Raw genomic sequence first — 15,353 nt, 5'->3', positions numbered from 1 at the left:
ACTGAACTCAGCATGAACTTGATTCTGTACAGCAGGAATGCAGCTCATCTCTCCCAGGACCCAAGGAGACTCTCTACATACCAGGGAAGTGTTTCTAGGTCACCTCGCTTTGTGTCTGGGGACCTTCTCCGTTTCTGGGGCTTAAATATGGTCTTCTTGGGGTTGATCATGGGAATAGTAACAACAATTTACATCTGTAGTCTTAAAAGTCACTTTTTTACAAAAACACAAAAAATTTAAAAAAAAAAAGAAGTAATCTAATCTTCAGATACCAGATGAGGACACTGAGGTATAAGTTGCATGTAGGTAACAGCAGAGGCAAGAACTGTCCTTTTATTGGTCTTCTGTTCATTTGTGGGTAGCACAAAGCAGATTTCACCCATTTGCTTTTGTGTCTACCTTCCTCTGTCTTTCTCACTATTTTGTCCTTCTCTTCTTGTTCTTCTATCTTTTCCACTTACTTCACATATCCCTTGCCAAGCACTCGTACTCCTATGCCAAGTGTGTCCACAGATGTCACCAGGCTCAGGTGAGAGGTAGTCACAATTAAACAAGCCCTTCGTTGTTTCATTAGTGCTGGAAAAACCCTCTCAGATCACTGAGTCCAACTCTTAACCCAGCACTGCCAAGCCCACCACTAAATCACGTTGCTCAGTGCCACATCTGCACATCTTTTAAATATCTCCAGGGGTGGTGACTCCATCACTGACCTGGGCAACCTGTTTCAATTCTTGACCACCCTTTCAGTGAGCAAATGTTTCCTAATGTTCAATCTAAACCTCCACTGGTGAACCTTGAGGCCATTTTGTCTCATTCTGTCACTTGTTACCTGGGAGAAAAGACCAACCTCCACTTCACTATGACACCCTCTTTTAGGTAGTTTAAACATTCAGTTTAAATTCTCTGCACCTCCTCTATAGGATCTTATAGGGAAACTAATAGACTACAGGTTCTACTTAAAGGGAAAAATAGCAAAGAATTTGACTTAAAATTTCTTTTTCTGGCTGAGCATGGCCAATGCCTTTCAATCTTACTAAAGAAAGTCAAGATCTTTTGGAGTTTTGACCATCACTGAGCACATGCTTGGGTTGCCCTGAGGAAAATTTCTCTGGCTAGGAAAATAACCAGCATATAGATTGAAAAACAAATTATGGGCAGGTAACCCTCATGTACAAGTGGTATTCTCAGTGCAATGATAGCCACAATGTCAACTTCCAGGTGAGTTTCCATTCAGTGTTGCTACTGAGGACAGTGAGATCCATGTGAACTAATTAACTTGTATCCTGGAGAAGGAAGTTGTCACTAAGGAAATGCAGAACAAAGCAAAACTGAAACATCATAGACCCTGGCCTGTAGCAACAGGAATAAACCACAAATAGTAAGTAGATTAAAAATAACTGTCATGTTGCATCACAGAAGCCCTGGCACTTCTCTCTGCAGTGGTTTTCATTAGCAGCTGCAGTTAAGAACAGCAAGAATCTGTTCTTTTCATTTCCATTAATATCTTAAGAAACAGCGGCATTGTGGGCAAATCAAACTCAACTGGAACATGAAGTAAATCCCTCAGCCACAGTCAATTTGGATCTCATTTTACACAGAGCTAATCTGGATTTAAATCTGCTGAATTAGACTGGATTTGCAGTCAAGTCATCAAGAGCTGACTTGGATTCTTATTATCAGGTATAAGAAGACTATGAATGCTCATCTGGTGTGAGCCACCTAGGTACAACACTGGAGTCAACAGAGCTATTTATATTTAATTATTTATATATATATATAATTATTTATGATTTATACCTGGTGATCTGCATCCCTAGTTGTTTTAGTGCTTTACATAAAAATTCGGACTGTTGCTGGGTGATAGAGCTGGTCAGTGGTTCAGTGAGAGAGATTCTTCCACTAATAGAAGTTTAAGCTCTTTGCAGAGACAGGAAAAATATTACTGATTACTTTTAATATTTGGAATCTTCAATAAAACTTTTAATTTTTATTAAAGTACTTTTCATGTTTTAGATCTCTTGCCTGTGATATTATGTGTATGATGTGCTAGGAAGTCGGAGTCCACTGAAGAATTATTTGATAACATCATAGATCTCTTCTGTGTATTTGTATACAGGGACAAATTTTGCATTCTTTCATTAAAATGTCATGGTTGTGAAAAGGTGTGGCCTTGCCACCTGTCTGGAAATTCCTTACCGAAGTTCTGAGATCTTCCTACCAGCTACCACATTTGAATTGCAGGGTAGATAATTTCCATGCATTGACATTCTTTGAAGTGTTTACTGTTCTCTGCCTTCATTTATAGAAAGAGTTTTGTGGGTTTTCTTAAAGGAAAAAAAGCTCACTGAGTGTGAAATGGGATAATGAGAGTTATAGTTGTCGGATGCAAAGTCTTTGGGGAAGTTATGGTTATTTTGTTGGTTTTACATATAGAAAGGAGCCCTTCTTGATTAAGTTAGTTCAACACTAGGAACAGTATGCATAACAAACAGTAGTAATTAACCCCAGTGCACATTGTTAGCACCAGCTCTTATTTAGGCTCACACAACAAGAAGAATCCACTCTGCTCACCACTCTTCATCCACTGTAGCTGTTGGGCAGCACTGCCAGGAGTGTGGTCCACTGGTTTGTGGGGTAAGGTCAGGCTGCTCCAGAATCTCATCCCACCAAATGTGGGAAACTTTCATGGAATCATAGAGTGGTTTGGGTTGGAAGAGACCTTAAAGACCATCTAGTTTCAAACCCCTTCCCACGGGCAGGGACACCTTCCACTGTCCCGAGTCGCTCGGAGCCCCATCCAACCTGGCCTTGAACACTTTCAGGGATGGGGCAACCACAGCTTCTCTGGGCAACCTTTGCCAGGGCATCACCACCCCCACAAGGAAGAATTTATTCCTAATATCCAATCTAAATCTACCCTCTTTCAGCTTAAACCCATTCCCCTTTGTCCTATCACTGCTTGCCCTTGCAAAAAGTCCATCTCCAGCCTTCCTGAAGGCTCCCTTTGGGTACTGGCGGGTGCTATAAAGTCTCCTGAAGTGTTCTCTTGCCTTATACATCACCAGGGTAAACAGTATGATTTGGGTAACAGTCTGATTATTTCACTCAGGAAGTTCTTATCCCTCCTCATTGCTATTTACAGGCAACTTTTCTATTCCTTAGATATAGTGCAAATATTCATCATTTTCCTGGTTAAAGTATGCCATGAATTTCTGACCTTGTCTGTTCTACCCACATATGAATAGAATATGATGGTATTTGGGACAGGAAGAGTGGGATGAACTTCAGCTAACTCCATCAGTCACAGAAATAGGCTTTTAAATCTCAGCTATTTACCACAGTCTCCTTTTAACTTCTTTCAAGCATCAGCTCTGCACTAAGGATGTTAGTTTAATTTTAATCACTTACAGGTGCTGTGTGCCCCACTCCTGTCCGTGGCAACTGAGGCAGATTTTGGAGAGCAGTTCAGCTGGTCAAATGTATATGTTTCTTTCACGATTCATTGTGTCACTTTTCACATCCTATTGATTGAATTAACTCACTTTCAGACTGAAACAGAGATCAGAAATACTCACGTGGGCACCAACGTCATACATGTGTGGTTTTAGGAAAGCTTAGTCACAGATCAATGGTTAGGTTGGATAGAGTTGTCTATTTGTGATATCATTATCCTATCCAGATTTAATTTAATTTTAATTAAATTTTTATTTCTTTATATACATTTTTTTAAATTGACTCTGTCACCAATTGGCTCCCAACTTTGACTGCAGTTCAGATAAATGGCTTCAAAGTGCAAATACATTTTCAGTTCTGAATCTGACTTGCAGAATAAACCTCCAAACCCAGAAGAGAATCTGATGTCTCCCAACCACGCGAAGGAAAACACACTCTCTTTATAGAACTTCATACTCTGTTCTGGCTCACTCTTATTATAAACTGTTGTTGATTATCTAATTCTTCTGGGCATATGAGCAATTCCAGAATGTCGGTTTTACTTTAAAAGGATGCAGTTTAAAAAACAAAACAAAACCCTAAATACAGAAATAAAATATGTGTTTAATTAGGGCTTTAATCTTTCCTGAGCTCATTAAAAAAAAAAAAAAGTGGGGAATGGATGCCCATAGGGTCTGATAATATTTTCCTAGAGTGAAAACTGCTCCTACAATATATATTAGTAAACATCCATTTGTGTTAGTAATTAACTTCAGTGCTTGGATATCCATTTATTTCTCCTGATTTCATGTTCCGGTCCAGATCATTGTTAAATGAGCAACACCGTAACAGCCTTGCTGGAACTGTCTGGACAATTGTTTTTCAGTTAAAGCTGAGACATAACTGAGCTCTGTCTGCCCCACATCTGGGCTAGCAGATCACTCCAGACCTCTGCTTTTGGGGCAGACGAGCTGGACAGACAAAAATGCTATAAAAAAAGTCAGAGATTTTGAGACCAGTGAACCCAAATTTAAAAATCTTAAATTTCTTCAGGAAATAAACATAGTTTTCATTAGGTTGCAATAGCATTAAAAAAAATATAAATAAAAAAGTTAGGGGAAGACAAAAAGAAGCATTTCAGGGAAAAGATGCTCAAAATACAGAGAAAAAAGGCTTCTCTCTAGTGACAAACTGATCATCAGAGCACAAAAGCAAGAAGAAGCAAGTGAAATTCCTTCCTCCATTAAAGAAGCTTCATCGAAAATATCTGATGAAACCAGAAATAAATAATCCCAGCAGATAAATCTGGAGGAAAGAAGAAAATATACTGAAGGAGTAAAGGTCACTTGGAAATTTTCAAATGTTGTCCTGAAAATCCCAGAGATATTTTGCAGGTAGGAAACATCTGAAGTATGTAGAACAAAAATCATGCAACGTGGAATGAATCCAGGGGAGTTTGTAAGAGTTTAATTGACAGGTGGTAAAGGTGCCTCAAAGACAGCTGAGGAACAGAGTGAAAGAAATAAATATTATTAAGTGATTCAGAGGAAACTGGAAGTGTTTTACTGGTCCTGTGATTCAGGACAAAAATAAAATGTTGAAATTGTTCCTTAAATTACAAAATATGACCATACCTACACACATGACTATATGACCTGTCTACAGATTTGCTGTGTGCACATTAAATCAGAAATGCAGAATTGTGTGTGTTGCTTTTCTGTAAATAAACCTTTTTTTTCCTCAGTCTTTGTATAAAAGAAATAGTTCCTACAAGTACCTTACGATGGAAAAAATATTTTCAAAATTGTGAAAACTTTAAATATCTCATTAATGTAAAAAAACATTTTAGCCATTCAAAACATTTTCACCCACCCAAAAAAAAAAAAAAATGAGAGAGAATATTTTCAAACCATCTTCTCTGGTCAGATATTTTTGTTTCAATTAGTTGTTTCAGTTTACATAAAGATGAAAACTGACATGAGGCAAAGATGTTGCAGGAACCTCTTATGAACGTGCAGCATCCTTGTCTTTTGTGTGTGAACTCTCAACCTGTTCTTGGTCACTTTTTTTGGTGATTACCAGGCAGATCTGTCCCAAACCTTGGCAGAGAGCAAGCCAAAAATCAAAATATAAAGCAGGCTTTGGTAAAATATCTCAGCCCATGTTCTGGCTCCAGTTAACTGATATAGACAGAAAAGAGTAATGCTAATTTTCTCTGTAATATTGGATGAACCAATTAGGTTTTCAAGCCTTTGTGCCTGAAGTTAAGCATATAAATTATTTTTCAGGTATTTAAATAAAATTGGCTTGGTTTTCTGAAAATCTTCTCAGTCAATTTGCTTTAGACTTCATTAAAATTTTAGATGATTGGTGCAGCAGCATCTTCCATGTCGATGTTAAACTGAGATTTTTTTCCTTTTTATATTTTAAATCCCAATTTGGATTAGGAACTCCATTCTGAATTACGTCCTGAGCTTATTTCTAAACTTGCCAAGAGCAAAATTATTATAAAGCATCCCACACAGATATCTTGTTCAGGACAGGGACTTAATCCATATAGAAAAACAAGAATTATCCTGCATATTTTAAAATGGCAATTTTAACATGTGTTTTCATTTGAAACCAAAAGTTTTTCACTTTTTTCTTTTTCTCAGGGCAAAATAAGAGGCACTTCCTTTCCCTAATGTTTCATGTGCCTATCTGGAAAGTGGACACCAGATGCACAATTTTGCTTTTATTCAAGTAAACCAGGATATCCTAGCTGACTTCAGTTATTGAAAGATTGGTAAAATTGGAATTGGCTTTATTACTGGGATGTCAATATCATACTTTAATATGTTTTGACTGTTTAATTTGACCACAGAACTCATTGTTAGACTTGAGGAGTTGTCTCAAAATATGTAACATGACATGTGATACATTTCTGCGGGAAATGGGTCTTTTCCAAGCACAGCGTTTTATTCAGATTTTTAGGCTCTTGAAATTGGCATTTTATGACCCACTAGTTTAGCTACTTGGGATCACCCACACTCTTTGAAAGATCTGGCTTCAATGGGAATGGGCTCTGCTTGTCAATTTGCCAAACAGACACAGGGAGATCAAGTTTATCCAACTGCTGCAAGGATGTAATGTGATCCCATTTCTGTGGACATACCACACATAGCAAAGTGGACGCTCAGCGCCTTATTAGAGTCTCTAAGTGCTGTGATAAGTGAAAAGGATCAAAAAGATAACAGAAATGTAGGACTGGATTAACAGAGCAGCCACAGCTTTACCTGAGATGGAAACCTTATCACTTCAGACACTGTATGTTGATGTAGTAATAGATGGCCACTGCCTCCAAAATCATAGAATCAGAGAATCATGGAATGGTTTGGGTTGGAAGGAACCTTGAAGACCATCTCGTTCCAGTCCCCCAGCCATGGGCAGGGACAACTTTCACTATCCCAGGTTGCTCCAAGCCCCGTCCAACCTGGCCTTGAACACTTCCAGGGATGGGGCAGCCACAGCTTTTTTGGGCAACCTGTGCCAGGGCCTCACCACTCTCAGCAAAGAAATTCTTCCTACCATGAAAAGAAACTAATACATGAACACATAATCCCCACAATAGCTGGTTATTGGAACCACTTGCAAAGAATTTGAGTAAATTCATCAAGTGCAATCTGAAAGGAGGAAATATCCGTGTCTTTCTGAAAACTGTGTTTTAACTGACCAAGAAGGGATGGGCTTCATGCAAGAACTCAAAGGTACGAGGTGTATGATTCATCTTGCATCTTGTTGGAAAGCTGTACCCATAACGCCAAATTCCCCCATAGCCTATGGAGGTAATTCCTCTTTTCCTGACATCAGTGTCTCAGATCACTTCCAACAGCACTTCCTTCTCCTAACATTTTGGTGAGCAGTGACAGAGGAAATGGATCCTCCTTCACAATCGTCCTTATGGAGGCCATATCTCTTTAAGACCATGGATCTGCTTGGTCCCTGACAGTAGTACTGTAATTTTGGTGGGATTTGTGTGGCAGCAAGGGTCACTTTGGTCGTTATGCCTGTCATTGGTTGGAAGATAAGCCCTCAGAAAATGAGTCAGAAACGTTTAATTTTATCTTTTTAATGTGCTTGCTATTTTGTTGAGTCTTTTCTTAATCAAGGATGGAATTTTAATGAGATATGGAAGTTGGAGCAAAAGCTTGGAAACATTGTTATTGCTATTTATATCACTGTTTTGTTAGCAGTATTGGGAGGTATTAATATCATCCTCTGCATTCTTAGAGTGAAATAAATGTTGGGTAACACTGGTCATGACAGAATGAAAACAAAAGAATAAAAAAAAGGGAAAATTTTCTCCCGCCTCTCTCTTTAATAACAATAAAATCTATAAAACAGCCCAAAGAATTAGAAATATCATGTTAGAAACAAACATGGGTATAAAATTAGTAATAATAACAACCACCAAATCTGCTCTTCAGACAGAAAACAAGGTAATTAACTCTGCTCCCATCCTGATGGTGTCATTTGAATTTATGCAATTTCCTTTATTTTCTCCTTTGTTTGTTCTATTTTCCTTTGCCCATGTGCTTTTATCGTTTCTGTTGTTTATTCATGGAGGAGCTGGTTGGAGCTTTCAATCAAAAAATAGACCAAAAAAACAGAATAGAAAAAAAAAAACAAAAACAAAAAAAACCCCACAACTGCACCATCCTCCAACTGGCCAACGTGGAGGTTGGAGACCACACGGGGATCAAAGCGATATGAGGACAACAGGGGTTTCATTAAAATGTTCTCCTCACTGCCTGAGGAAAGAGCAGTGAGGACAGAGCGAGAGGGGGAGGGGGGAAGGGAAATCATCTGGCCCAAACAAGTTTAACTAAAAAAAAAATCCAAGCAAACCACCTGTGGTCTCCTTGGAAACTGGCTTGCAACCCCTCCAGCCACCTTTTAATGAAACCCCAGAGCCCCTTTATTAATTTATTAAAGAATCTATTTTCTGAAGATTCATAAACCGCGCATAACTCATATTCCAACACATCTCTGCTATGCTAATAGCGCATGCTGCCATGAATAATTAATTCTTTAATTAGTAATAATTAGAGGTTGTTGTATAGGTCAAACCATTGGGCTGACAGCATGCTACTGTCAAAATGTCATTTGAATTAACAGGACTGGGGCCCTTTCTACACTGAATGATTCGTCGTTTGGGGGTCGGTCGTCCCCTCCCCTCCAAATTTCATTGTTTTAATGGTGAGTTGCTTAAGAAGATGTGGAACACATAAAAGGAGATATTTAATAGCATTTATGGCATAAAAGAAAAGGCTGCAGACCTTCAGCAGATGTTGATGGTGATGGATCTCGACCTGGGCAGTGTTTGTTCCCTCTGTGGAAAGAACAACAGGAGCAGGATGAAAGCAGTTGCACTGACATCCTGTACTGAGCCAAACCATGACTTTTTGGTCAAAATCACTGTTCACTCTCTACATCCCTGGAAGGGATACAATTGCAGGTCTAGTTTTTCTACTCCATCGAGGACCAGAGGAATTTAATCCTTGGAACTGAGACACCAGGATCTCCATTCAATCCTTTGGCTGTTTATAGCCTGAGGGATTTTGAACCATTTTTCTCCGCTTTTTCAAGGGAGTATAGAAGCCACTGGAATGGACAGGCTTGAAAACTGTGTGTTAGTCCTGCTCTGCCCTATGGGAAACTGTCCCCACCAAAAAAAGGTAATAAGTCACCCTAGAAGTTAAGCCACTTGATTGGTTAGAAGGGCTTGGGCAAGAAGACAGCTAAGAAACAAAGGGAAATTGCCAAAATAAGACATCTGCTGAAAGTATTGATACTGCATCTATTTATTTCACTCCTGGGTACAGCAGTCTCTAGACAAGGGCAGCAGCTCAAACCAAGACTGCAAATTTCCCAGAAGAGCTCTTCCCACAACTCCAGGGCCTGAATTGCACCAAAATTTCTCATTTCAGGAACAAAGCGACAGGGTTTATCTGAACTTTGGAACAGGCTCTCCAGGGAAGTGATGGAGGTGTTCAATAAAAAACTCGATATGGCACTCAGTGCTCTGCTTAGTTAACCACGTGCTGTTCAGTCAAAGGTTGGACTTGATGATCTTGAAGGTCTTTTCCAACATAAATGATTCTGTGAAATGAATCTATGAAATGACAGGTTGGCTGGACTTTCAGTCTGAACTAACACATCTGTTATGTCAAAAAGAACAATTCCTATATGAGAAGTCTGATACACTCAACATACCTTTGTCTGATTTCTAGTGTCTCTTGTGAGAGAGGCGGCAGTGGGGTTATTTACCAAACTTGCACCACCAAAGTGAAGTGCTGGGAGAAGGTAAATGGTGAAATGAGTGAGGAGAATCTGTCCTGATTTAAAGGGGGGAAGAGGAGAAACAAGGTTTCATCAAGTGACTGCAATGGTACCGCAAGACAGAGGAGATGTGCATCAGACGTGGTGGGGTACATCACCTGTGCAGAGACCTACACAATCCCAATTTCACTGATTTTAGCTCATCTCAAATACTCTTCATATCACTGCTGTACCAAACAGACCCACATGTAAAGCTCTGATGGAGCAAGGGATTTGAATCGTGTTGTATTTCATTCCACTTGAAAGCTCCCAACCTGAGTGGGTTGGTGCCATTGCAGTCATGACAGAAATACAAATGCACAGCCTTAATCCTAACAAAAGTGAATGAAATGAAGTCCTTAACTCACAGTAGAATGGATTGGAGCCCAAGAGCCCACTCTTTTCAATTCCTGCTCTGACTACAAAACACACATTCTTTCTAGGAACAACCAGCAACCCCTTTATTCCTCTCTTCTCTGCTTACTGACAGAAGACTTAATAAGTGGAGGCTAAGCAAATGCAAAAAGGGCTTGAGTATGTTTTCCAGTTAAAAGGATATTAGAAAAAACCTTTTCTGCAAAGAGGAAAGAAAAAAAAGGAAAAACATTACAAGATAATAAACCCATAATAATATATGCAGTGAAGTGGCAGCTATTTTGCTGCCAGTCAAAAAATTATATTATCAGAAATCCTTTTGTATCATTACATATTGATGTTTTTAAAAAAACGAAAGGAAAGGAAAGTCACTAGAGATTGTAGATAAAAGTTGTTTGCTGTTGACAATGCAACAAGGTCAAGCAGGATTTTACACAAAAGCTCTTTGAAATCTGCATCAAAGGTCTGGTTTGTAAAGCAGAACAAGTGTGGTGGTAGTGGTGAACATAGTTGTAGATCTGCTGCTCACAATACAGGGGACAATTTCTGTTCTCCTTCTGAGAAAGTACAAAGGTTGATTGGTGTGTAAATGACTGAAATTAATATGTTAATCAGATTTTCAAAGTCAACAGCTTGTGACTGTGTTGTCAAAATAACCCTAATGGACTCTAATAGCAATAGGAGAGTACTGGCTCCAGTGTAAAAAATGTGACAGAACCCAAACATTTGTCGCAGGAGGAAGCATGGTCTGTGCCTTGGTCATTAAACAGAGTTATTAGCCTGAAGTTAGACAGCAGTTTTTTTACTCATAGAATTATAGAATCACAAAGATGGGAAAAGACCTCAGGATCATCAGTTCCAATATTCAACCAATTATCCCCATGCCCACTAAACCATATCACAAAGTGCCAGTCTACTAATTTTTTCAACGCTTCCAGAGTTGGTTACACCTCCCTGGACAGCCTGTTCCAGTGCTTGACGACTCAAGAAGTTTTTCCTAAAATCCAGTCTGAACCTCTACTGACACGACTTTAGGATGTTTCCCTTGTCCTGGTTGTTTGGGATAAGAGGCCAATCTCCATCTCACCACAACCTCATACTTCTGTCTCCAGTCTCCAGCAAGACCAGTCACACGTTGATTATTTATGCGCCTGTTTTTCCCGAGAGGGAAAAGCAGAGTGCCCAGGAACTTGTAGAAGAAGAGATAAACGGTGTGTTCTTCTCAAACAGTTTATTTCTTGTCTCTTGTGTGCTTTTTCCTGGCAGAAGACACAGATATTTTTTCTCTCTACCCATTCCATAGGTCTTACAGTTCTCCACGACAAAAGTCCACAGCCACACATGGCTCTGTGGAGCTGCCATGAACTCTGTGAACCACAATCTGTCTCTTCTGTTCCTCCTTCTGTCCACAGAACTTTCCATTTTCTGTTCTCTCACACCAGCTGCACACCATTTCTTCTTGAGATTTTCTACAGTGTCTCTTAATATCTTTTGTAAGGCAGAATTGTTTTGTTGTTTTTTTTTTCTTTTCCACTTGTTTTTCAGCCCATTTCTTTCCACAGTTCTCTTGTTCAGAAAACTCATTTTTCAACTCACTCTTTAAACAAAGAAGCTGTTCTTTTGTCTTGTTTTCATACTCTTTCAGGCACCTGCCCAGTCTCTTGCACTCTTCTTCTCTAGTAGTTATCAAAACATCCTGAATTACCCACATATCTGGTCTCTTCCACCATGCCCTGTCTCAACTCATCTTTGTACCCAGTGGCATCTTTCTGCCCAAATCCTCTTAGCTAAGACCAATGGCAAAGGAGGGCAATGAAGATACTCTGAAGGCTGGAGCCCCTCTGCTCTGGAGATAGGCTAGGAGAGCTGGGAGTGTTCAACCTGGAGACAAGAAGGCTCTGAGGGGACCTTAGAGTACCTTCCAGTGCCTCAAGGGGCTACAAGAGAGCTGGAGAAGGACTTGGTACAAGGGCATGAAGTGATATGAATAGGGTAAAAGTCTTTAAGCTAAAGGAGGGTAGATACAGACTGGATATTAGGGATAAATTCTTCCCTATGAGGGTGGTGAGGCCCTGGTACAGGTTTCCCAGAGAAGCTGTGGCTGCCCCATCCCTGGAAGTGTCCAAGGCCATGTTGGAAGGGGCTCTGAGCAATCTGGTCTAGTGAAAGGTTTCCCTGTCAATGTCAAGGGGACTGGAATGAGATGGTCTTTGATGTCCCTTCCAATACAAACAAATGTTCTATGACTCTATGACTGTATTAATTTTACAGACAAAGTACTCCCTACCATAAAGGTAATGTCTTTATTTGTAAAAGGAGACTCCCTATCCTAAAGTTTCCAGATCTCTCTTGTCACTGTCACTCTATGTGTTATTTTGGGTCAGGGTTGTATCATCAGCTGAAACCAAATAATTTCTTACTCCTAACTGTAAAGTATGACATTTTTATCTCAAATTTCTTTGCTTTCAGTGAGATTCTCTTTATTCCCTTATATCCCCTTGTGATGAAGCTCTGCTTATGAACTCCTCTAATCAAAAGTTGCTCGTTCATTGTATCTTAGATCCAAGTCAGACTGTTCCTCTGTCAGGACTGTCTCTTAGCTGTGCTCAAGCAGCTTCTACCACATGGCACCTTCCAGCTCATTTGACCCTTCCACAGGGTCAAATATGCAATATCACAATTATAATGCACTAACTTTAGATTGAAGATTTATTTGATCAGCTTTTGTTTTTTGGTCATTATTCCTGCAGATAAACTTCCTTCAGGTCTAACACAACAAAAATAATGCAACCTGTTGGAGTGGGATTCAGATGAACAGGAGTAGCCTCTTTAAGTTACCTTGAGTCAGCAGAATGCCAGGTTTGTCTTTAGTTTTCAGTTTGAGAGATGATAAAACTAAGAATAGATGATAAAACTAAGAATACAAACCAACTCTTTGGGTTTAGTCCCAGTTAATTCTGTAAAGAGTAACTCTGGCCAAAACTCTCATGGAAACGTTACTTTTGTCTTCAAATCCAAGGTGGTGACTTGACTTCCTTTGATTTGACATGAGAAAATCAGCAAGTCTGCTTTTTACTCTCTTTCTTAGTGTCCTGTCCATGGATGTAAAGGTCCAAAAACTAAAACAATCCCAATTTGGGGTAGAAACTGGAATATTTATTGAACACACAAAATGCTATTTAAGGGTCTCGGGGGCAGAGGTCGGGTTATGCCAACTAGGGGACAACCCAATAAATTAGCATTTCCAGTAACAAGGATTACATATGGGGGAAAATGGTTAACATTTCCTACATACAGGATTACATGCGGGGGGAAGAGGATTAATATTTCCAGCAACCAGGATTACACTGGGGGGAGGGGATGGTTAACATTTCCCAAAACAAGTATTACAAGGGGGGGAGAAAAAAAAGGGGCTTCTGCATGGACTGACAGCACCATCACAAAGTCTTTCCATATCCTGCTGCAGGAGATAGGACAATCCACATGGTTGAATATCAGTGGGTCTTGTGGGTCCTTAGATGATGGAATTTCCCTCAGCCCCTGTCACCCACAGCCTGCTACGTAATTCTGGCAGTGCCTTTTCTGCTGCTACACAGAATTTCAGATTGCTACACATGGATAGCAGAAGGTCCAGAGCACTGGTCCCAGATTATTTTTGGTTTTTATGCTATTTTTCTTTTCCTTTTTCTTTTTTTTTTTCTTGTATATTTTTCTTTCTCTTCTTTTTTGCTTTTTTTTTTTTTAATTTTTCTTTCTTCTTTCTTCTTTCTTCTTTCTTCTTTCTTCTCATTCTTTTTCCAATACAAGGGTTGCAGTTCTTTAGGTATTTTATAAAATGTCCTCATCCACAGATCAAGAAGGCCTAGAATTCAAAATTCTCAGTTCCTGCAAGAATTCCAAAATTATTTTGCTTCTGTGCTTATAAATAAATGGTCCTTCATCCTGGGCATAGGATGTGTCCTGGTTAGTGTGGTATCCCTTTGGCCTTGACAATTTTCATTTCTGGTTATTATCAGAGTTATTACAGATGCACAGGCTGATTAAAACATAAAACTGTGCCCTGAGGTACCTTTTTTTTTTTTTAGCTCAGAGACACAATAGCCTTGCAGTGCTTCTGTGTTCCTTCTGTGGATTCCTCTCATGGTTCAGGCCTCCAGGGACCAAGGCAGACAACTCAGCCACCACTGGGACATTACTGAACATCTCAGCATTTTAGGACATTTGGGTATTCCTTCCCAAGCTTTAAATGAGAAAGACATGCCAGGAACTTAAGGGTTTCTTTACATTTCTCTCTTGAACAGATATTTTTAAATGTTCTCTGTGATTGGCACCTGTGTGCAGAAAGTCTGCACTGTGACTGGAGTGGGGATGACATTTTCCCAAAATGCAGAACAAAAGAGCAGGACCGCTGTGAGGAGGTTTAAAAATCTCTGTATCTGGCCATGCCAAGGATTCCCCAGGTTGGGAAACACAGAAAAGTAGAAATGTCTCAAAAAAGGGAACAATTTAATGCATTTACATTTTTATTTAGAAAGTGGTTTCCTTGAAAGCAAAATGCTCATTGGGTTTGATGGTCATTTAATGGCCATTGTCCCACTCTGAGTATTGGCAGGGACACAGTAATGATCTCTCTGCTCTGGATTTGGGTTCCAGATGGAATGGGTGAAGTCAAAACTCATCTTCCTGCTGAAAAGTGAAGAAGAAATAAGTTTGAAGAGTACATCTGTACGTGTTAGATATTTTTTTCTCTCTGAATCACTAGGTTTTTATTCCATAAAGTATGTAGATGACATGTAAATGTTATGTAAATTGGGTCCATAGTCCATTAAAGCGCAATATTATAATCACTAATACCCTATAGGCATGGACAGATCAACCAACCAAGTTTTATTTGATCTTTGTCAGAGGCAGTGAGCCCTTTTATGCAATATTTTGTGTACATGCCTTTATTGTGAAGATCATAATTTCGAAATGTGCCCGTTTGGGATAAATAGATGTTGTTGATGTGCATTTCTGCAGTGAAGTTTAGCAAGTACATTAGTACCAAAAAGACATTTTATAGACTTACCAAAATGAAGGAATCCCTCCTTCTACTGAGTTTCCATCTGAAGTGATCATCTAATCAGTAGACTTGAACATCCTCCAATTGCATACAACAGTGAGCCTTCAACACCTGCCACTTTCAC

Source organism: Manacus candei, unplaced genomic scaffold, assembly GCF_025592945.1.
Source record: "Manacus candei isolate 608988 ecotype Guabito, Panama unplaced genomic scaffold, ASM2559294v1 h1tg000007l, whole genome shotgun sequence".
Lineage (NCBI taxonomy): Eukaryota > Metazoa > Chordata > Aves > Passeriformes > Pipridae > Manacus > Manacus candei.
Note: the sequence above shows the minus strand (reverse complement) of the source record.